Consider the following 24,531-nt stretch of genomic DNA (forward strand, 5'->3'; position numbering starts at 1 on the left):
TCTTCAAGTAGCCCTATGGCAGCTGTATATGCATGGATCACTGTAAGTGACTCAATAGGTCATGTAAGGAAGCTATACTTGAGTCTCAGCCACTAGAGAATTACAACCTGTGAAGGGCAGTCAAAGGGAATATGACATGGGCTTTCCATTAGATTCCATATTTAGATGTAAGATTTACTTGAGAAACTCTTGGCTGACAGTATAGACAACAAGTAAAGTGTTACTAGTGAATCTCAATCTGTGAGTGCACCACTTTTATGACATTAGGGCTGCATACCTCTAATGCACTGCTGCATGTGGACTAAAGTGAGCTCTTCTATGGGGAACTGTTGACCCTACATATAAAACTTTGTACCTACCATATAAAATATAGTTTGTTGCTTAACTACTGTTATCCTGGGGGTAATTTGTTCCTTATCTAGAAGAATTAAATGCAAGTTTGCATCTCAGGAGACACCACCAGTGGGAAGATTAAGTGAACAATCACGAAATCTGTTAAAAAAAAAGGAGGGAGACATAGCCAATTATAAATGTTCATGAACATTAATGAAAAGTCAATTCTTAGTTTAGCTGTCATTTAACCATGTTGCCACTAATTGTTACAACAAGATCTCAAACTATATAAAGAGAGCAGCTTGAGAAATATTGCCAGTGTTTGCACATCCATCTAGCCACTACTCACATATCACACTACTCTGCCATTGGCTTGGTCCATCCAAATCTATTTTAAGTCAAGAACTTCAAGCAATATTCCACTGCAACTACAACCACCATGAAAAGATTGAAATATTTAGATTAAATTAGTAAAGTAGCCTTTCTGAACACACCTGATTATTATATAATGAAAAGTACCCTTCTTTGGCTCATAAGGTCTCTTTCATATCATTGCCTGTTGGAAGGTACTTGCAGTCAGTTACCACTTTCATAAAAGGCAGTGCTCCACTGCTGTAGAAGGGCAAAGAGTTGTACAGCAGCCACCTGTTTGGAAGAAGTAGGGACAAATTATTTTAAGATTTTGATTCTTAAAATCTTAATTTCTTTACTTTTAATTGGTTGGTGTGAAGACAAACCACAGCCTGGCCACAGTTCCAGCACTTGCTACTGGCCTAATCATGGTTCTCATGGATTGGATGGCTGAATGTTGGACACCTATTTATACTGTCAGTTGCAGTCTTGAACCAGTAGGAGTGAGGGAGGAATATGTGGGGTTTTGGGTGTCAGTGGCCAAGACCTTGTTCTTTCTGTCTCTTTCTCACTCAGCTTCTCACTTCCAAACTGCTAGCACATTCCTCTGCTGCCCTGCTATTTTCCACTCAAATTTTTGGCTGTAGAGGCTACCTCCAAATGGATGGCAACTTCTCTAGATGCAATGTCAGTATCCCTGTATGGTGAATAGACACCCAATGGAGTTTTTACTTGATTTTTATAGTCTTATTTGCAAACACAGTTGTTCTGCTTGTCCATCTGCCTATTCACCATTGATCTCATCTGTATACCAAATACGATTCATAAAACAGAGTCACAAAATGCACGCACATGTTAAGGAATGCTCAAAGCTTGGGCAATACATACACCATGGTAAAAGTTCAGTACTTGTTGCTTGACTTCCATAGTCATTACAGTACCCCGGCCCCAATTACTTTTGTGTTACCACTCCGTGACACACTTTACACTTTCTAAAATAGTGTTTCATCATTGTGAGTAACCTAGTGTGTGCTCTGGTGAATACTCTGTCTGACTGCCTTGTCTGCCCTCAGTCCTGAATGTTTGTAGCCTCACCTTTTGGTGCCAACTTGCAACTTCATGGTTTTTTGTCAATTACAAAGAAATGATCAACTGAAAAACCACACAATGAATTTTGGTGACTATTTATTTCATGCACCAAATGATCTGTATTGTTGTGTTTTCCAAAAGCACGAGGCACAACTTTTTGCTATCATAATTTCATGTGCAATAAAGTTTCCACAACTTCTAATAGAGACAATATTTATAATCTACTTAACAGAAGTTTAAATTATTATATTTCGTTTAAAATCCAAAACACGGGAAATCTAAGAACCTCACAATGTTCAGAAAATTTCTACCTACAAGATTACCTAAACAAATTTTACAAGCATTACATAATACAAAAATTGGTAGTGTCTTCAAATCAGATTTTAATTAATTAATGAATTTTTAACTATCAAATTTTAAAGTGAAGTAGTTGCTTTCTCTGAATAAGGAACAATCAATCAGTCTACCGAACTGACTGGGTTGTTGATTCTTAGATCTTGACACCCTGTATTTCTGCATAGTACCTCATGAATATATGTTAATTCAAATCATAGTACCCTCTGAACTAATTAACTTTAAATGGAAATAATTCTATCACAGTGTTTGTAACTGAAGAAATTATACCCATAACAATAAGAATACAAATAATTTAGAGAATGGGAAAGTTGAAAAATATGTGTACACAAAAGGTGGAAATGAGGTTTTGTAATTATGATAATAATGAGATGAGGAGTGTCTCCATCATTTTAATGGTTGGATTTAACATCCTACATTTCAATACCACCCACTGGGTCACTCGTAATATTATGTTGACAATACACTGAATATTCCAATACAAAACAAACTAACAGCCAGACAGTCTAATGTGCAGGTGTCAAAATATAAATTATTACAACTTTTTAAGTACATTGAGTAAACATCCTGCAAAATTTTTTCCAATACATTAAATAAACTTATTTGACATAAATACACAAAAAATCCTGGATAACTGTAATAAATTTCACAGAAAACTTTTAATCCTTCACTTATACATACCTGGCACCTCTCACAATATAAATACATAATTTTCTTGAAAACATACATAATTTTGAATCTTTCCAGTGTAAAAAGTAATGGAACACTAACCTTATTTTCAGGCAGAAATGTTCATTACACTATAAAAGCAGAAAGAACACGCTTACATCCTATTACAGCTTCAGTGAAAGATATCCATGAAGCATTTTTAAAAGAAAAATATATAAAAAAAAATACTCTCTATGAAACAATTAGATTGCACACAAAATTAATTGAACAAAACTAAATTTTACAATATTGTCAATATGATTTGCCTGTCATGTCATGTAAATGCACTGGCATGACCATATGCAATAACACTGATAAAGTACTGAAACAACATGAATAAGAACATAAATTAATTAACAATCAAATATTATTCCAAATAATATTTCAAAATAATTTTTGATCAGGGAAATTGGTCATGACAAAATTTATACAATATTATATTCTCACTTCAATAATTTGGTCTAAGGGGGTTAGAAAATTTTATTTAAATCAGCAATGGCCTGTTTCCTGTATCTTGCTTTGGAAAGTATTAGCTATGATATTCCATTAACATAATTCTTCACTGTGACAGCTGATCTCCTGCAAAATATATTTTACTTTCAGCTCCCTTTCTTAGAGTTCCTTGCTGCTGGTAAATCAACTGTTTTTATTACAGAAAACACTCTGTTTCATAATTTGAGTGCATCATTACTTTAACCCTTACCTTATGAAGTGCCATCTCTCATGCCAACTGATCTAAAGTTTTATTTCGGCATATTATTTTGTGTTTACTGTGCCACACATCTGTTTATCTTATGCAGTAATGTCATTGGCCATTGTTGAGAATTCAATTTAGCACCAGCTGTTATTGAGTGAGAACTGCAATATTATTATCACCACATGCGGTCTGAGCAACACACTTCACAAGCTATGTTATGTTGACCGGAAGTGAGCCCCAGCATGGCAACAATTGTCCAAGTCAATTCTGTTAATAAAATCATGATTAAATTCCACAAGTAATGCTGACAGGTGAGAAAAAGACTTCTATATGGAAGTTGTTTGTTGTTGTTGTCTTCAGTCCTGAGACTGGTTTCATGCAGCTCTCCATGCTACTCCATTCTGTGCAAGCTTCTTCATCTCCAAGTACTTACTGCAACCTACATCCTTCTGAATCTGCATAGTGTATTCATCTCTTGGTCTCCCTCTACGATTTTTACCCTCCACGCTGCCCTCCAATGCTAAATTTGTGACCTCTTGATGCCTCAGAACATGTCCTACCAACCGGTCCCTTCTTCTTTTCAAGTTGTGCCACAAACTCCTCTTCTCCCAAGTTCTATTGAATACCTGCTCATTAGTTATGTGATCTACCCATCTAATCTTCAGCATTCTCCTGTAGCACCACATTTAGAAAGCATCTATTCTCTTCTTGTCCAAACTATTTATCGTCCATGTTTCACTTCCATGCATGGCTACACTCCATACAAATACTTTCAGAAATGACTTCCTGACACTTAAATCTATACTTGATGTTAACAAATTTCTCTTCTTCAGAAACACTTTCCTTGCCATTGCCAGTCTACGTTTTATATCCTCTCTGCTTTGACCATCATCAGATATTTTGCTCCCCAAATAGCAAAACTCCTTTACTACTTCAAGTGTCTCATTTCCTAATCTAATTCCCTCAGCATCACCAGACTTAATTCAACTATCTTCCATTATCCTCGTTTTGCTTTTGTTGATGGTCATCTTATATCCTCCTTTCAAGACACTGTCCATTTCATTCAACTGCTCTTTCAAGTCCTTTGCTGTCTCTGACACAATTACAATGGCATCAGCGAACCTCAACATTTTTATTTCTTCTCCATCGATTTTAGTACCTACTCCAAATTTTTCTTTTGTTTCCTTTATTGCTTGCTCAATATACAGATTGAATAACATTGGGGAGAGGCTACAACCCTGACTCACTCCCTTTCCAACCACTGCTTCCCTTTCATACCCCTCTATTCTTATAACTGCCATCTGGTTTCTGTACAAATTGTAAATAGCCTTTCGCTCCCTGTATTGTACCCCTGCCACCTTTAGAATTTGAAAGAGAGTATTCCAGTCAACATTGTCAAAAGCTTTCTCTAGGTCTGCAAATGCTAGAAATGTAGGTTTGCCTTTCCTTAATCTATTTTCTAAGATAAGTCGTAGGGTCAGTATTGCTTCACGTGTTCCAACATTTCTACGGAATCCAAACTAATCATCCCCGAGGTCGGCTACTACTAGTTTTTCCATTCGTCTGTAAAGAATTTGCGTTAGTATTTTGCAGCTGTGACTTATTAAACTGATAGTTCAGTAATTTTCACATCTGTCAACACCTGCTTTCTTTGCGATTGGAATTATTATATTCTTCTTGAAGTCTGAGGTTATTTCGCCTGTCTCATACATCTTGCTCACCAGATGGTAGAGTTTTGTCAGGATTGGCTCTCCCAAGGCTGTCAGTAGTTCCAACGGAATGTTGTCTACTCCGGGGGCCTTGTTTTGACTCAGATTTTTCAGTGCTTTGTCAAACTCTTCACGCAGTATCATATCTCCCATTTCATTTTCATCTACATCCTCTTCCATTTCCATAATATTGTCCTCAAGTACATCGCCCTTGTATAGACCCTCTATATACTCCTTCCACCTTTCTGCTTTTCCTTCTTTGCTTACAACTGGGTTTCCATCTGAGCTCTTGATGTTCATACAAGTGGTCTCTTTAATTTACCTGTAGGCAGTATCTATCTTACACCTAGTGAGATAAGCCTCTACATCCTTACATATGTCCTCTAGCCATCCCTGCTTAGCTATTTTGCACTTCCTGTCGATCTAATTTTGAGACGTGCGTATACCTTTTTGCCTGCTTCATTTACTGCGTTTTAATATTTACTCCTTTCATCCATTAAATTCAACATTTCTTCTGTTACCCAAGGATTTCGACTAGCCCTCATCTTTTTACCTACTTGATCCTCTGCTGCCTTCACCACTTCATCCCTCAAAGCTACCCATTCTTCTTCTATTGTATTTCTTTCCACCATTCCTGTCAATTGCTCCCTTATGCTCTCCCTGAAACTATGTACAATCTCTGGTTCTTTTAGTTTATCCAGGTGCCATCTCCTTAAATTCCCACCTTTTTGCTGTTTCTTCAGGTCATAACCAATAGATTGTTGTCAGAGTCCACATCTGCCCCTGGAAATGTCTTACAATTTAAAACCTGGTTCCCAAATCTCTGTCTTACCATTATATAATCTATCTGAAACCAGTCACTATCTCCAGGCTTCTTCCATGTATACAGCCTTCTTTTATGATTCTTGAACCAAGTGTTAGCTATGATTAAGTTGTGCTCTGTGCAAAATTCTACCAGGCGGCTTTCTCTTTCATTTCTTTGGCCCAGTCCATATTCACCTACTACGTTTCCTTCTCTCCCTTTTCCTACTACCGAATTCCAGTCACCCATGACTATTAAATTTTCATCACCCTTCACCATCTGAATAATTTCTTTCATTTCATCATACATTTCTTCAATTTCTTTGTCATCTGCAGGGCTAGTTGGCATATAAACTTGCACTACTGTAGTAGGTGTGGGCTTCGTATCTATCTTGGTCACAATAATGCGTTGACTATGCTGTTTGTAGTAGCTTACCCGCATTCCTATTTCCTATTCATTATTAAACCTACTCCTGCATTACCCCTTTTTGACTTTGTGTTTATAACCCTATAGTCACCTGACCAGAAGTCTTGTTCCTCCTGCCACCGAACTTCACTAATTCCCACTATATCTAACTTTAACCTATCCATTTCCCTTTTTAAATTTTCTAACCTACCTGCCCGATTAAGGGATCTGACATTCCACGCTCCGATCCATAGAACGCCAGTTTTCTTTCTCCTGATAACGACATCCTTTTGAGTATTCCCCATGCGGAGATATGAATGGGGGACTATTTTACCTCCAGAATATTTTACGCAAGAGGACACCATCATCATTTAATCATACAGTAAACCTGCATGCCCTCGGGAAAAATTACGGCCGTAGTTTTCCCTTGCTTTCAGCCATTGGCAGTACCAGCACAGCAAGGCCGTTTTGGTTATTGTTACAAGGCCAGATCAGTCAATCATCCAGACATCCAGACAATCACCCCCTATCTGATTTTGTATTTATAACCCTGTATTCACCTGACCAAAAGTCTTGTTCTTCCTGCCACCAAACTTCACTAATCCCCACTATATCCAACTTTAGCCTATCCATTTCTGTTTTCAAATTTTCTAACCTACCTGCCGGATTAAGGGATCTGACATTCCACACTCTGATCCATAGAACGACAGTTTTATTCCTCCTGATAACAATGTCCTCTTGAGTAGTTCCCGCCCGGAGATCTGAATGGGGGACTATTTTACCTCTGTAATATTTTACCCAAGAGGACGCAATCATAATTTAACCATACAGTAAAGCTGCATGCCCTTGGGAAAAATTACGGTTGTAGTTTCCCCTTGTTTTCAGCCGTTTGCAGTACCAGCACAGCAAGGCCTCTTTGGTTAGTGTTGCAAGGTCAGGTCAGTCAATCATCCAGACTGTTGCCCCTGAAACTACTGAAAAGGCTGTTGCCCCTCTTCAGGAACCACACATTTGTCTTTCCTCTCAACAGATACCCCTCCATTGTGGTTGCACCTATGGTACAGCCATGTGTGTCGCTGAGGCACACAAGCCTTTCCACCATCAGCAAAGTCCATGGTTCATGGGGGGGTAGGATATGGAAGTATGTGAAGATAATTTAAATTCTGAAATTGTTGGTGATGAAAGAGAAGATGTTGCAGTTAGAAACATACATAGTAAGGATTATTATGGGGAAAAATGAGTTCAGTTGATCTTGTGAACTTTCTATTTCAAGATGAAGGAGGCAACAACACAGATCTGTTTGTTGATTACCAGGTGTAAATGGTGAAGCACATACACTGGGATGATAGCTGAGTGCACGTACAGAGTAGTACAGTGTACACAAGATGTAAAAGGGCAGTGCATTGGTGGAGGTGTGTTTTGTTTTAGGTGATTCATGTGAAAAGGTTTCTGACATGATTATGACCACATGTTAGGAACTAACAGACTTTGAATGCAGAATGGTAGTTAGCACTAGATCCATTTTGGAAATTATTAGTCAATTCAGTATTCTGAGATCCACAGTATCAAGAGTGTACTGAGAATATCAACTTTTAGACAATGCCTTTAATTATGGACAACACTGTAGCTAAAGGCTTTCATAACAATTGAGATCAGTGGCATTTGCATAGAGTTGCCAGTGCTGACATGCAAGAAGCACTGCATGGAATAACCACAGAAAATGATGTGGGATATATTACTAACATATGTAATAGCATAGTGTGGCAAAATTGGTGCTGACAGGCTGTGGTAGCAGGTGACCAATGCAAGTGCTTTTGCTAACAGCATGACATCACTTGCAGTGCTTCTCCAGGGCTCATAACCTTGGACCCTAGATGGCTGGTAAAGCCTGGCCTGGTCTGATCAGTGCTGGTTTCAGTTTGAGTGTGATGCAAACATCATGAAGGCATGGATCCAGGGTATCAACAAGGCACTGTGCAAGCTGGTTGTGGCATTGTTTGGTTCCTTTGGTACAACTGAACCAATCATTTCCTGGAAATGGTTATGTTCAGCTTCTTGGGGACCATTTGCAGCGATTCAGTGATGGAATTTTTATGAATAACAATGAACCATGTCACCGGGACATGACTGTTCATGACTAGCTTGAAGAACATCCTAGACAATTCAAGCATATGATTTGGCCACCCAGGTCATCCAACATGAATTCCATCAAACATTTATGGAACATAATCAACAGGTCAGTTCATGCACAAAATCTTGAAATGCATTGGCAACACTTTTGCAATTATAAATGACTTAAGATGCATCATGGCTTCATGTTTTTTCTGGGGGCTTGCAACAATTTGTTGAGTCTATGACAAGTCGAGTTGCTGCGCTACACTTGGCAAAAGGAGGTCTATCATAATATTAAGAGGTATCTCATCTCGTTTGTCACCTCAGTGTACACTAGGCATTTCAGATTTACAAAACATCACTGATGTTCATCACTGGTAATAAATACTTTCAATATTGTAAACATGTAAAGAACATAGTACATCATCCTTTATCCAGCTTTCAATGGTTCAATTGCACCCATTCATCTCTAAATAGCCTATACAATCAATTACTTAATATCTTAAGTAATCCACTTAGTGCAAATGTTTGCTTATTTTTCCTCTGTGAATGCTATTTGTAATTTGATGTTATTGGGTTGTGGCAACCTAGCAGCAATTGCATGATGCAGCATGGAGAAACTCTCTGACCTGTACTATGGGTCTGCTGCAGAAAAATCTTTGAATTAGTTCATTCTAAGCATCTGTGGTGTACACATGTTCTCTGATATAATAATAAATTGTAGATTTGTGATATTTGTGATCTCTGGTATTTAGTTTGGAGCATCCTCACCTACCTCTGCTCTACAGGGTTAATACTGTAAGATATTTAAAGAATTACTTACACACATCATATCCTACAACCCGTTACAGTAAACTGTACAACTGTCAAATTATAAACTCAAACCACCTCCTTTATTACATGTTTCTTTTATGGTTATCATTTTTTATTATGTTTCTGCTGCACATTCTTGCCATAAATTGTACAATGAAATTTTGATTTATTTATCTAAAGGTTTACAAAAAATATTCAGCTTTTAAGTGGAACACAATGTTATTGCTTTGTTCATTAACATTACAGAAATACATGAAGCCCTAATTGAGGCTCAGGTTCTTCCAGAATTTATCTCTGCAAAATTTTATTGTTATATTACTGAATCCATTTCTATACTATATTTACTGTTTGAAACTTTTGTAATAATCAGACTTGCTGCACACTACCTTCAACATGTTATCCCTTTATTTAATTACACTATGTACTACCCTCTTATCCCCCTCCCCCCCCCCCCCTCCCCCATCAACCAAGGACCTTACTGTCCGTGGGGAGGCTTGCATACCTCAGTGATACAGATAGCCGTACCATAGGTGCAACCACAACCAGCCTTGCTGTGCTGGTACTGTAAATGGCTGAAAGCAAGGGGAAACTACACCCGCAATTTTTCCCAAGGGCATGCAGCGTTACTATTTGGTTAAATAATGATGGCGTTCTCTTGCGTAAAATATTCCAAAGGTAAAATAGTCCCCCATTCTGATCTCTGAGCACGGACTACTCAGGAGGACATTGTTATCAGGAGAAAGAAAATTGGTGTGCTACAGATTGGAGTGTCAGATCCCTTAATTGGGCAGGTAGGTTAGAAAATTTGAAAAGGGAAATGGATAGGTTAAAGTTGGAATAGTGGGAATTAGTGAAGTTTGGTGGCAGGAGGAACAAGACTTTTGGCCAGGTGAATGCAGGGTTATAAATACAAAATCAAACAGGGGTAATGCACGAGTAGGCTTAATAATTACTAAAAAAATAGGAGTGCAGGTGAGCTACTGCCAACAGCATAGTGAATGCATTATTGTGGCCAAGATAGACATGAAGCCCATGCCTACTACAGTAGTACAAATTTATATGCCAACAAGCTTTGCAGATGATGAAGAAATTGATGAAATATATGGTGAGATAAAAGAAACTATTCAGGTAGTGAACGGAGATGAAAATTTAATAGTCTTGGGTGACTGGAATTCGAGAGTAGGAAAAGGAAGAGAAGGAAATGTAGTAGATGGATATGGAATGGGGGTAAGGAATGAAAGAGGAAGCTGCTGTTGTTTTTGTTGTTGTTGGTGTGGTCTTCAGTCATGAGACTGGTTTGATGCAGCTCTCCATGCTACTCTATCCTGTGCAAGCTTCTTCATCTCCCAGTACTTACTGCAACCTACATCCTTCTGAATCTGCTTAGTGTAGTCATCTCTTGGTATCCCCCTACGGTTTTTACCCACCACGCTGCCCTCCAATAATAAACTGGTGATCTCTTGATGTCCTACCAACCGATCCCTTTTTCTGGTCAAGTTGTGCCACAAACTTCTCTTCTCCACAATCCTATTCAATACTTCAGCATTAGTTATGTGATTTACCCATCTAATCTTCAGCATTCTTCTGTAGCACCAAATTTCGAAAGCTTCTATTCTCTTCTTGTCCAAACTATTTATCGTCCATGTTTCACTTCCATACGTGGCTACACTCCATACAAATACTTTCAGAAAAGACTTCCTGACATTTAAATCTATACTCGATGTCAACAAATTTCTCTTCTTCAGAAACGCTTTCCTTGCCATTGCCAGTCAACATTTTATATCCTCTCTACTTCGACCATCATCAGTTATTTTGCTCCCCAGATAGCAAAACTCCTTTACTACTTTAAGGGTCTCATTTCCTAATCTAATTCCCTGAGCATCACCAGACTTAATTCGACTACATTCCTTTATCCTTGGTTTGCTTTTGTTGATTTTCATCTTATATACTCCTCTCAAGACACTGTCCATTCCGTTCAACTGCTCTTCCAAGTCCTTTTGCTGTCTCTGACACAATTACAATGTCATCGGCAAACCTCAAAGTTTTTAATTCTTCTCCATGAATTTTAATACCTACTCTGAATTTTTCTTTTGTTTCCTTTATTGCTTGCTCAATATACAGATTGAATAACATCGGTGAGAGGCTACAACCCTGTCTCACTCCCTTCCCAACCACTGCTTCCCTTTCTTGCCCTTTGACTTTTATAACTGCCATCTGGTTTCTGTACAAATTGTAAATAGCCTTTCACTCCCTGTATTTTACCCCTGCCACCTTTAGAATTTGAAAGAGGGTATTCCAATCAACATTGTCAAAAGCTTTCTCTAAGTCTACAAATGCTAGATATGTAGGTTTGCCTTTTCTTAATCTTTCTTCTAAGATAAGTTGTAAGGTCAGTATTGCCTCACGTGTTTCAGTATTTCTACGGAATCCAAACTTATCTTCCCCGAGGTCGCTTTTACCAGTTTTTCCATTCGTCTGTAAAGAATTCGTGTTAGTATTTCGCAGCTGTGGCTTATTAAACTGATAGTTCAGTAATTTTCACATCTGTCAACACCTGCTTTCTTTGGTATTGGAATTATCATTTTCTTCTTGAAGTCTGATGGTATTTCGCGAGTCTCATACCTTACTCGCCAGATAGTAGAGTTTTGTCAGGACTGGCTCTCCCAAGGCCGTCAGTAGTTCCAATGGAATGTTGTCTACTCCGGGGGCCTTGTTTCGACTCAGGTCTTTCAGTGCTCTGTCAAACTCTTCACACAGTATCATATCTCCCATTTCATCATCATCTACATCCTCTTCCATTTCCATAATATTGTCCTCAAGTACATCGCCCTTGTATAGACCATCTATATACTCCTTCCACCTTTCTGCTTTTCCTTCTTTGCTCAGAACTGGGTTTTCATCCGAGATCTTGATGTTCATACAAGTCGTTCTCTTATCTCCAAATCTCTCTTTAATTTTCCTGTAGGCAGTATCTGTCTTACCCCTAGTGAGATAAGCCTCTACATCCTTACATTTGTCCTCTAGCCATTCCTGCTTAGCCATTTTGCACTTCCTGTCGATCTCATTTTTGAGACGTTTGTATTCCTTTTTGCCTGCTTCATTTATTGCATTTTTGTATTTTCTCCTTTCATCAATTAAATTCAATATTTCTTCTGTTACCCAAGAGGAAGCTTCCTGGTAGAATTTTGCACGGAGCATAACTTAATCATAGCTAACACTTGGTTCAAGAATCATGAAAGATGGTTGTAAACATGGAAGAGGCCTGGAGATACTGACAGGTTTCAGATATATTATATTATGGTAAGACAGAGATTTAGGAACCAGGTGTTAAATTGTAAGATATTTCCAGGTGCAATGTGGACTGTGACCACAATCTATTGGTCATCAACTGCAGATTAAAACTGAAGAAACTGCAAAAAGTTGGAAATGTAAGGAGATGGGATCTGGATAAACTGACAGAACTAGAGGATGTAGAGAGTTTCAGGGAGAGCCTTAGCGAACAATTGACAAGAATGGGGGCATAAAATACAGTAAAATAAGAGTGGGTAGCTTTGAGAGATGAACTAGTGAAGGCTGCAGAGGAACAAGTTGGTAAAAATACAAGGGCTAGTAGAAATCCTTGGGTAACAGAAGAAATGTTGAATTTAATTGATGAAAGGAGAAAATATAAAAATGCAGTAAATGAAGCAGGCAACGTCCTAAAAATGAGATCAACAGGAAGTGCAAAATGGCTAAGCAGGGATGGCTAGAGGACAAATGTAAGGATGTAGAGGCATACAACAGTAGGGGTAAGATAGATAAAGCCTACTGGAAAATTATAGAGATATTTGGAGAAAAGAGAACCACTTGTATGAATACCAAGAGCTCAGATGGAAATCCAGTTCTAAGCAAAGTAAGGAAAGCAGTAGGTGGAAGGAGAATATAGAGGGTCTCTACAAGGGTGAAGTACTTAAGGACAATATTATGGAAATGGAAAAGAATGTAGATGAAGATGAAGTGAGACATATGACACAGCGTGAAGAGTTTGACAGAGTGCTGAAAGACCTAAGTTGAAACACAGGCCCAGGAGTAGACAACATTCCATTAAAACTACAAACAGCCTTTGGAGAGCCAGCCCTGACAAAAGTTTACAATCTGGTGAGCAAGACAGGCGAAATACCCTCAGACTTCAAGAAGAATATGACAGTCCAATCTCAAAGAAATCAGGTGTAGACAGGTGTGAAAATGACTGAACTATCAGTTTAATAAGCCACAGCTGCAAAATACTAAGACAAATTCTTTACAGACGAATGGAAAAATTGGTAGAAGCCGACCTTGAGTAAGATCAGTTTGGATTCTGTAGAAATGTTGGAACACGTGAGGCACTACTGACCCTATGACTCATCTTAGAAGATAGATTAAGGAAAGGGAAAACTAAGTTTCCAGCATTTGCAGACTTAGAGAAAGCTTTTGACAATATTGACTGGAATACTCTCTTTCAAATTCTGAAGGTGGCAGGGATAAAATACATGGAGCAAAAGGCTATTTACAATTTGTACAGAAAACAGATGGCAGTTATAAGAGCCGAGGGGCATGAAAGGGAAGCAGTGGCCGGTAAGGGAGTGAGACAGGTTTGTAACCTATTCCTGATGTTATTCAATCTGTATATTGAGCAAACAGTAAAGGAAACAAAAGAAAAATTTGGAGTAGTAATTAAAATCCATGGAGAAGAAATAAAAACTTTGAGGTTTGCCGATGACATTGTAATTCTGTCAGAGACAGCAAAGGACTTGGAAGAGCTGTTGAACAGAATGGACAGTGTCTTGAAAGGAGGATATAAGAGGAACATCAACTAAAGCAAAACGAGGATAATGGAATGTATTCTAATTAAGTCAGGTGATGCTGAGGGAATTAGATTACGAAATGAGACACTTAAAGTAGTAAAGGAGTTTTGCTATTTGGGAAGCAAAATAACTAATGATGGTCGAAGTAGAGAGAATATAAAATGTAGACTGGCAATGGCAAGGAAAACATTTCTGAAGAAGAGCTATTTGTTAACATCGAGTATAGATTTATGTGTCAGGAAGTCATTTCTGAAAGTATTTGTCTGAAGTGTTCAAATGGTTCAAATGGCTCTGAGCACTATGGGACTTAACACCTATGGTCATCAGTCCCCTAGAACTTACAACTACTTAAATCTAACTAACCTAAGGACATCACACAACACCCAGTCATCACGAGGCAGAGAAATCCCTGACCCTGCCAGGAATCGAACCCAGGAACCCAGGCGCGGGAAGCGAGAACGCCACCGCATGACTATGAGCTGTGGACTGTATGTAGTGTATCCATGTGACATGGACAATAAATAGTTTGGACAAGGAGAGAATAGAAGCTTTGAGATGTGTAGATACAGAAGAATGAGGAAGATTAGATGGGTAGATCACATAAGTAAAAAGGTGGTACTGAATACAATTGGGGAGAATACAAATTTGTGTCACAACTTGACTAGAAGAAGGGATTGGTTGGTAGGACATATTCTGAGGGATCAGGGGATCACCAATTTAGTGTTGGAGGGCAGCGTGGAGGGTTAAAATTGTAGAGGGAGACCAAAAGATGAATATACTAAGCAGATTCAGAAGGATGTAGGTTGCAGTAGGTACTGGAAGATGAAAAACTTGCATAGGATAGAGTAGCATGGAGAGCTGCATCAAACCAGTCTCTGAGCTGAAGACCATAACAACAACAATGTATACACCAATCACATTACATAAAAAACAAACTGCTCTATTACCATGGTAAAATTCAGAAAGTATGGATGCTGTATTGACTTTTTCATTCTTAAATAAATTGTTTCCATTGTTAATAAAATATCAACTCATTAAAATATACATCAATTTTTACTACATAGAAATCCTTAAATTTTATGTTAACTCTTGTCAGCACTATTATGAATTTCAAATCACCCAAATACCTATTACAGCACTTGACCTCATTCTGTTGATTACACAATACTGGGATAGAAACGATGTGAAGTATGAGATTTAAAAAGGAAACAGAATTTCATCCAGCGGGGAGAGTGTGGTTGCCAACTTTCTACACATAACACAGTGCCCTGAATATATGTTACATCCTAATATGTATAATGCATCACACCAGTGTTTCAATACATGCCATTGCCATCTCATTTATTTACTGTCTCTTTTCAGTACCATAGCATCACATATGCCACTGAACTGGATACTTATCAAGTTTTGGAAATATTCTTTTATTTCACATTGTTGTTTTTGATCACTGAACATCTCTTTGCTAACACACCTGGCTTCAATTCTATAACATTTTTTTCAGGCCTATCAACCTGTTTGTTCCAGGATTTACTAATTCAATGGTGTTCTTCCTACTTTAAAGGAACCATGGTACATATGTAAAAATTTCCTGATCTCCTTTACTTGGTTCCTTCTTTGTTTTCATGTGCACAAAGCTACTAACTTCAAAACTTATAGGTATCCCTTTCTCTTCATATCTCTTTATCCTTCTTTGTTGTTCGTTTTTTCATTATTTTTGTAGCCAGTCTTTCTTTACCCTCTTTAATCATTTGGCCTAAAATTGGACACTCTACTTCGTGCTCAATAATTTTTGAAATCTTAGGTGTTACTCCTATTAAAATTATGACAACCACAATCTACTCCCTCATTATTCTTAATAATTTCATTTAACACTTGAAATCCCACTAACCAGTAAAGTTTTTAATGGATATCTCTATGTTGACAGTAGAGTGCCAAGGATTGTTAACATTATCCATGACACTCCCCTCATGCAACAAATTTTTGATAATACTTTTTTTCTAGAATAAAAGTACTCACACCTAGAACTAGCCTCCTGCTCTACAGTAAGGTGATAAACTCCAAAATTATCAGATTAAAAATTTCATTCTCCTTTTCTTTCATCCTCAGAATCCGCAATAACTACAACATTATCTTTACTTAACAACTTATTCTCATCATTAAATACAAATTCAAATATTTTCCCTTCATCATCATCTGAACCATTTACAACAGTACCAAACTTAATATCAGAATTACTATCACTGCTCACTTTTTCTAGCTATGATTGCCAGACTATCTCTTTATTTTTTTCTATTGAGCAAAATGTAATGAACCTCAATCACCTGTTTTATTTGGTATTTACTGGACTTTAACAAACATTAAGTGTGTCAAATCCTTTTACATTAGACTTTTTTTGCATATTTCTATTTTATATCTTTCCTTAACTAAAATTTCAAAATTACTTTCAGTTCTTGTTTATCTTTATTAGTTGCTTCAATGCCCAGCTTCAATGGCCAATCAAAACACTTCCAACCAGTTTTCTATTTTATCTATTTCCTTAGCAATACTTCAAAATTATTTTCAGCTCTTGGTTATCATAATTAGTTGCTTCCAAGGCCAATCTAAAACTCTTCCTTACTGAGTTTATGATTACTGCTTCTTTAGATTATTTACCCACCTTAATGGGCAGTTCTATTTTACCTATTTCCTTAGCAGTACTTCAAAACCGAGTGAGGTGGCGCAGTGGTTAGCACACTGGACTCGCATTCTGGAGGATGACGGTGCAATCCCGTCTCCAGCCATCCTGATTTAGGTTTTCCATGATTTCCCTAAATCATTTCAGGCAAATGCAGGAATGGTTCCTTTGAAAGGGCGTGGCTGATTTCCTTCCCAATCCTTCCCTAACCCGAGCTTGCGCTCCGTCTCTAATGACCTCGTTGTCGACGGGACGTTAAACACTAACCACCACCAGTACTTCAAAATTAAACACATCAAAAATGGAGCATGACCAATTTCCTTCTGCACTCTTCCCCTCTTCCTTATTCCAAAAGGGACCAACGACCTTGCTGTTTTTCCCCTCCCCCATATCAACCAACCAACATCATTTTCAAATTTTCTTTCAGAAAAAATGTCGTAATGTGTGAGCATTAAATGTGTTCCACAATTCTAAAACAGACTGATGTAGGCAATGCAGGTTCATAATCATGTGCACCTATCTGATGATCCTCCTTGTCATTGGGAATGACTTGTGCTTCTTCTACAATTTCTTGGTACCCAAAGTTGCCCTGCTGACCTATGATAAACTGGTACTTGAAGAGGTGCAGGTTCCTTAAATACACTCTGTAGAATGTCCCAATATCTCATCTGGTCCTGATGTACAGAGTTGTTATACACACATCAAAAAAAGTTTTGCATCACTTCAGTTCCAAGAGTTCTGGAACCTGTACAGAAAATTGGAATAGAGATCAATATAAGCATCATTTCTGTCCTTTTTACTGCTCATGAAATCCACACATTGGATGTTGTACCACAGTACAGTGTGACCTTCATAGGCAGCAGTCCACATTCCTGTGCACGCCGGTACCTCTAATACTAAGTAGCACGTCCTCTTGCATTGATGCATGCTTGCATTCATCATGGCATACTATCAACAAGCTAATCAAGGCACTGTTGGTCCAGATTTTCCCACTCCTCAATGGTGATTCGGCCTAGATCCTTCAGAGTGGTCATCCATAAACAGCCCATTCCAGTCTATCCCACGCATGTTTGATAGGCTTCATGTCTGGAGAACATGCTGGCCACTCTAGTCGAGTGATTTTGTTATGCTGAAGGAAGTCATTCACAAGATGTGCATGATGAGGGTACTAATTGCCATCCATGAAGACCAATGGCTTGTCAATATGTTACCAATATGGTTGCACTATTGATCGATGTATTTTCAGCTCTTAGTTATCAGAATTAGTTGCTTCTCAGGCCAATCTAAAACTGAGTTTATGATTATTGATTCTTTAGATTATTTACCCAACTTAATGGGCACAAAGCAATAGTTACTGAATGATTCCCAAGTGGCTCATAATTCACATGTGCCTTAGTGCAACCCCAAAGTGGAGTAACATTAGTTTCCCAGGATCTGACAGCAGGTGCCATTGCAGTTGTTACAATTGTTGCTCCCATTATTTCCAGTTACTCTCTCTCTCTCTCTCTCTCTCTCTCTCTCTCTCTCTCTCTCTCTCTCTCTTTAATGTCCCTCTTTCCCATTAATTTTTCTATTATTATTGTTTAGCTCAAATTTCTTTTCTGCATTGTGATTAGCAGTCTGAATTATACAAAATTGTTAATAATATCTAGTTAATACATTTATAAAATGACTTTTCTATTGGTTCTTTGTAAAATATTTTATATGTTATAAATGAAAAAGCACATGATGCTGACAAAATATTCTCTAATAATTATTATTTCACAAACTGGTTTTTGGTTGTTACACCATCAGCAGGTACGAAGATGAATATGGATGCCTGTGAAATTTTTAAGCAGTCAGAGGTTTTTAAACTAGTGCATCTAAAGAATATCTCAATTATTTTTCAGAGAAGACAATTGCAGATGTCTGATTTAGCACTAAAATGAGAGGAATTATTTAATAATAAATGTGATATAAAATAAAAGATGTGAAGTTAGGTTACCACAGCTGTCATATGGTATAATATTTTGCAAAAAATTTTGGAAAAATTCTTTAAAAATTTTACTCACAGAGTAGACAGATGGAACTCTCTGAGTTTCAGATGCACATCCATACAGACTTAAGGACATAAGAAAAATGAAAGTACATTGTGGATGTCTGTTTAGCAAATTGGAGCATATTGACATTTGAGTGCCCAAGCAAACTAGTTGATAAAAAAACGTAGAAAACTGCCATAGGTTGTGAGAGGATATATCAGTGTGGGGGGATTCCAATTTGAAAAGCTTTATAAGAAAAGGGGAGCAAGCAGACAGCTGGAACTGAGACAGGCATGGAAATTTTGATGATAATTCTGGATGGCATAGCTAAATAGTAACATGACTCCTTTACAGCAGAATGGAAAAACTGGTGGATGATGACCTTGGGGATATCATTTTGGATTCCAGTGAAATGTAGTAACACATGAGGCAATACCAACTCTATGATGTCTTATGGAGGAAAAGTTAAGGAAAGCTAAACCTACATTTATAGTATTTGTTAACTTAGAGGAAGCTTTTGAAAATTTGACTGGACTACTCTCTTTCGAATTCTAAAGGTAGTGGGGTAGAATGCAGGAAGCAAAAAACTATTTACAGTTTGTACAGAAACCAGATGGCAATTGTGAGAGGCAGGGAGCATGAAAGGGAAGCATTAATTGGGAGGGAGTGAGACAGTGCTATAGCCTATCCCCAACATTATTTAATCTGTATATTGGGCAAGCAGTAAAGGAAACAAAAGAAAAATTTGGAGTAAGAATTAAAGTCCAGGGAAAAGAAATAAAAACTTTGAGGTTCACCGATGACATTGTAATTCTGTCAGGGACAGAAAAGGACTTGGAAGAGCAGTTGAACAGAATGGACAGTGTCTTGAAAGAAGGATGTAAGATGAATATGAAAAGCAAAATGAAGATAATGGAATGTAGACAAATTAAATCAAGTGATGCTGAGCAATTTAGATTAGAAAATAAGACACTTAGAGTGATAGATGAGTTTTGTTATTTGGGAATCAAATTAACTAATGATGGTCAAAGTAGGGAGGTTATAAAATGTAGACTGGTAATGGCAAGAAAAGCACTTCTGAAGAAGAGAAATTTGTTAACATCAAGTATAGATGTAAGTGTCAGGAAGCCCTTCCAAAAAGTATTTGTATGGAGTGTAGTCATGTATGGAAGCAAAACATAGATAAGTAGTTTAGACAAGAAGAGAATAGGATCTTTGAGATGTGGTGCTACAAAAGAATGAAGAAGTTTAAATCACATAAGTAATGCAATTGGGGAGAAGAGAAATTTGTGGTAGAACCTGACTAGAGGGAGAGATCAGTTGGCAGGACATATTCTGAGGCATCAATGAACCTCCAGTTCACTACTGGAGGGAATTGTGGGGAGTAAAAATCATTGAAGGCGACCAAGAGAAGAATACAGTAAACAGATTGAGAAGGATGTAGGTTGCAGTTGTTACTTAGAGATGAAGAGACTTGCATAGGATAGAGTAGCAAGGAGAGCTGCATCAAAACAATCTTTGGACTGAAGACAACAACAAGCAAAGGAATTGAAACAAAGAATTTTGTATATGAATGATTGCAATAGATAAGGGGAAGGGGAGCAGGAAGAGGAGGAAGTTTTATGGTGACCTGGAAGACCACAAATAGATAATTTTGTGATAGATCTGATGAGCAAAACACCATGTCAGAATAGTGAGGGGCCAAATTGAAGTTGGTTGTGATTACAGGTGCATGCAGACAGTAGGTGACAGCAAAACTAGTTAAATAAATAGCAGGTATATTGGAAACAGTGGGAATAAAGATAAAGTTGGTCAACTCTGGTACTTTAATAATGGTAATGGATGGAATAAAGAAAAAAAGAAGGTGTTGTTTGAAGAAGATTCAATCTCCAAACAGGGAAGATGAAAACAGAAAAATAAACAGATACTACAGGCTTGAAAGAGGCTCCAATTTTAACGAGAGGGATTGTCTGCAGACAGATAGGAATGAAGAAAACAGATTGGTGAGATGCACTAGAGAAACTGAGGATTAAAGTGTAATGATTTGCAATGTAGATGAAGTAGGTATTAATTGTAATGTTAATATTTTCAGTAGAATGTGTAGATGTTTCCTCCTATAAAATAATCTATAATGTTTGTGTGGAAGAGATAATGGGTTAAGGAATGTTCTTAATGAATATTCAGAAGGAATGGGAGAAATAATTATAGGAAGATTTGAAAGAAGTGTAGGGAACAATAGCAAAGGAAATTAAGAGGCTGAAATAGAATTTAGTAGTGAGGATAGTGAATCACTTGATAATGGGGAAGAATTGGTTATTTAAGAGAAAATTGGGGAGAATCTTCAAGTAGATTCTGTCACTGGTGTCAAATATGGAGGACAGGAGACAGAAAATAAAGAAAAGGTCTAGCAGTTAATATATATTGGTGTCTGTTCTTTCAGAAATGCCCAAAAGAACAGACACCAGATTTATATACAATTAAGACAGGACATTCAGTGATCTCTCCAGTGCATACACACAACAGGCTCTAACTCTTACAGGAAATGATGAAATGTTGAGAATTTGGGTCTGCTGGGAAGTGTTTTTGGATAGTCCATGTAGCTACAATGACCATTCTGTCTGGTGGATGATGCAGTGGTTGGCACATCTGCCTAGCAAGGAAGAGATGTGGGTTCAATTCCCAATCTGGCACAAATTTTTAGTTTTCCCATAGATTTAAGTCAATACCCACTCTCAGTCAATGTCAGTAATTCCTTTGTGTCTAGCATCTGATAATTAACAGGAAAATGAGATCAGTCTTTTATGAGTAATGAGGAGGACAGGTAAGTTGAAAGTATAAGATCAATGAAGGAATTCTGATGAAAATAAGGACATTGGAGATGAAATAACACAGGATTAAAATAAAAGAGCATAAATACTTATGCAGAAATTAATAGTTTAACGATGTCTGTCTGGATGGCTGAGGAAACTGGAAAGGACTTGCTAAAGGAGGAAAATGAAAGAGAATTATGTAAGAAGGGTCAACATACAATAATGATTAACATTCATGACCTAAAAGAAACTGTTTTACCGGACACTGGGAGTGAAATCTGCACCTTCTTGGAAGTTAATTTGAAAATTTAAAGAAAAATGATAAAATGTTAGACACTAGACATGTACCTGACACTTGTGACTGAGGAGTATGAGATAGAGCATGAATTTTTAGTCATACCTGACTTACTTTTAAACAGAATTTAAGGGATTACTTTATGAACAAATTAAATGTAAAGAGTGACTGTGAAAAGGTGGGTGATTAAAATTTTCGTGTAGTGGAGTAAAGTATCAGTAGCATTTAGTGAACAAATAGTGGATGAAGATAAACAAATAGGATGTATGAAAATAACTTCAATACCACAGGAAACCTCTAGTAATATTTATGAATCAGAAAATTATAAAAATTGTGAAGTGGTGAATGTTGAAAAGAGGCAAATACCCAAGGAGAAAGGAGATCAAATTCAGTGTGTTTGTGAAAGCCAAATCCATGAAATATAAAATATATTATTTAAAAATGACAGAGAGGTTTATAACAAACTTGGATGAGTAAATAATTTTGAAAGTAAACTGAACATGAAATCACATACTCCATTTTTTTTATAAGGCGTTACCCAATTCCTGTAGTTCTAAGGATTTCTGTGCAGATGAGTTGGCTCATTTGAAAAAAATGGAAATTGGTGAAAGGAGCAACAGTGAATAAAATAATGCCTTAGTAGCTGTATGTAAGGATGGAGGAGCACAAGTGCTAATATAGTGCAGAGGGGATTCAATAAACCAGGACATATAGAAGATACAATAAAAGGGCTTAGTGGTATTAAGTTTATGACAAGTGTTGAACTAACTATAGGTTAGTGGCAAATACAGTTGGCTAAAGAATCATGTGAATTTACTGGACTTTTTTCTGCAGAATGTGTTGCCAATACCATGTTGTCCTTGTAGGGACTTGACTAATGACACTGCTGCTGCAAGGGAAAATATCTCACTGGTCCTGGAAACATTGTGTTATGTGGGTTTTCTTTGGCATGATAGTCTGCTCTCTGACCTGTAATGTGGCTCTCACACTTTGTATAATCTCTAATGCTTGATAATAAATTGCCATTTATACCAGTTTGCCTGTATTAATTACGCAGGCAAATAACTACATTGATGGCCCACAACAACAATGTCTGGCATTTTCTCATTGTACTCATACAATCACACTCAGAACTACGCAGTAATAATGCAGCCATTATTGGACTCTGTAGTTTCAAAATTACCATGAACAGATAGTGTCTTTCCTGCTACTTCATGTTAGGTGCCCTGCTATAACACCATACCACTAAGTGCATCCCACCAGACTGAGCATAAAATCGAGGACGTGTTTTAACAGTGCCATTTATAAATGGTAAACAACATCAACCTCCTACTTGAACAATGGCATCCAACAGTTGTTTTGTTGAGTATCCACAGTATATCTACCACAACCCTGATAATTTTGGTACTATCCACACCTTGGACTGTCCAATGCTTGATCCATTTTCTCCACTTCAGCATGTAGTGCTTACCGCATTGTGTGTGTTTGTACTTCCACCTAAACAGTGGCATCAGATAGACATTTTTTCGAGTGTGCATGGTGTTTCTACCACACACACAGCTTTTCCAGTGTTTTCTGTGAATTTCTGTGCAATAGGTTGTGCAGCATCCCGAGCTGTTTTCCTCGCCCATGTATGTTGTATCTGACTGAGCGAGGTGGTGCAGTGGTTAGCGCACTGGACTCGTATTCAGAAGGGTGATGGTTCAATCTCGTCCCCGGCCATCCTGATTTAGGTTTTCCGTGATTTCCCTAAATTGCTTCAGGCAAATGCCGGGATGGTTCCTTTGAAAGGGCACAGCTGATTTCCTTCCCCATCCTTCCCTCACCCAAGCTTGCGCTCCGTCTCTAATGACCTCGTTGTCGACGAGACATTAAACACTAATCTCCTCCTCCTCATCCTCCTCCTCCTCCTTCTCCTCCTATGTTGTATCTGCCATGGTGTGCATGTCTACAATTCTGCTGCCTGAATTACAACAGATGATATGGCCCAATCAAATCGTAACAAACTAACAATACTGCTGCTGTTCCTGCTAGCTCTGCTTGTACTCCATTTACACTATGCCTACCGCCTTGGTACGACTTGTCTACTTTTCATTCAATATTAAAGCTTTCTCATCCCATGTTGATTAACTTATGAAGTTGTTTGCTGTCAGTGAGTGCTTCATGGCACCATATAGTACAATAGATGGCAATGCTAAATTTGTCACTCTCCTGCGCCACCTCACTGAGCGGGCACATTTAATTAGTGACTTATTTTTCATGTGTCAGCAGCAAACAAGTATGACATGGCCAAGTTACTGCTGCTGCAGCACCTGTTGCAGACACCAGGACAACAACTGAGACAGGTTATTTATGGGGCAGCCATTGGCAGCTCTGTTCCTCAATGCCTAAAGTGCCACCTCCGAACTCTGGTGAATATGAGTCTAATGCTTTACCAAATTCTGTAGACTTTGTGGGTCGTTAAACTGCCATACAGGTGCAACTGACAATGATTTAGTACGAACAGGAAACCCTCAATGTGAAATGATGGCTGGCAGA

This window comes from Schistocerca gregaria, chromosome 6, assembly GCF_023897955.1.
Source record: "Schistocerca gregaria isolate iqSchGreg1 chromosome 6, iqSchGreg1.2, whole genome shotgun sequence".
Lineage (NCBI taxonomy): Eukaryota > Metazoa > Arthropoda > Insecta > Orthoptera > Acrididae > Schistocerca > Schistocerca gregaria.